Here is a 528-nt window from a genome sequence, read left to right as displayed (position 1 = left end):
AGGGGTGGGTGGGGAGAGTAGGAAGGAAGCAGGGAGAGGGTGGGGGCCGGGAGGAGGAGGAGGAAGCAGGGAGAGGGCGGGGGGAGGAGGAAGGGATGAGACGAGCAGCAGGAGCAGGAGCAAGAAGAGGAGAGGCAACAGACTTGGTCGAGCGAGAGTTGCAGGATGGACATGGCAAGGAAGGCGTTGAAGAAATCTTCGCTGTCATGGTACATGTTTGCAAACGTGTCCCTCTGCCGCAATGTGAGGAAACAAAAGAAACAGATGTAAGATCGAGAAAACCTGCACAAAGAGAGTTGTTGTCTCTTCCCAGAAGTCACAATTCAAGAAGTCTTTGTCCTCTTCCTGCAAGATAAAAGTTTGTTTCATGGAAATCTCAGCCATGATGATGATGGAGATCCCGGAGAAGCAGGAGGAGGAGGAGGAGGAGGAGGAGGAGGAGGAGGGAGGAGTCGAAGCGAGAGGGAGAAGAAACAAGGAGGAAGTGAAATAGTTGGTGTGGAGCAGGAACAAGGTGGTAGTGGTAGT

Source organism: Guillardia theta, assembly GCF_000315625.1.
Source record: "Guillardia theta CCMP2712 unplaced genomic scaffold GUITHscaffold_139, whole genome shotgun sequence".
Classification (NCBI taxonomy): Eukaryota; class Cryptophyceae; order Pyrenomonadales; family Geminigeraceae; genus Guillardia; species Guillardia theta.
The sequence above is the reverse complement of the archived record's forward strand: the minus strand, read 5'-3'. Positions refer to the sequence as shown.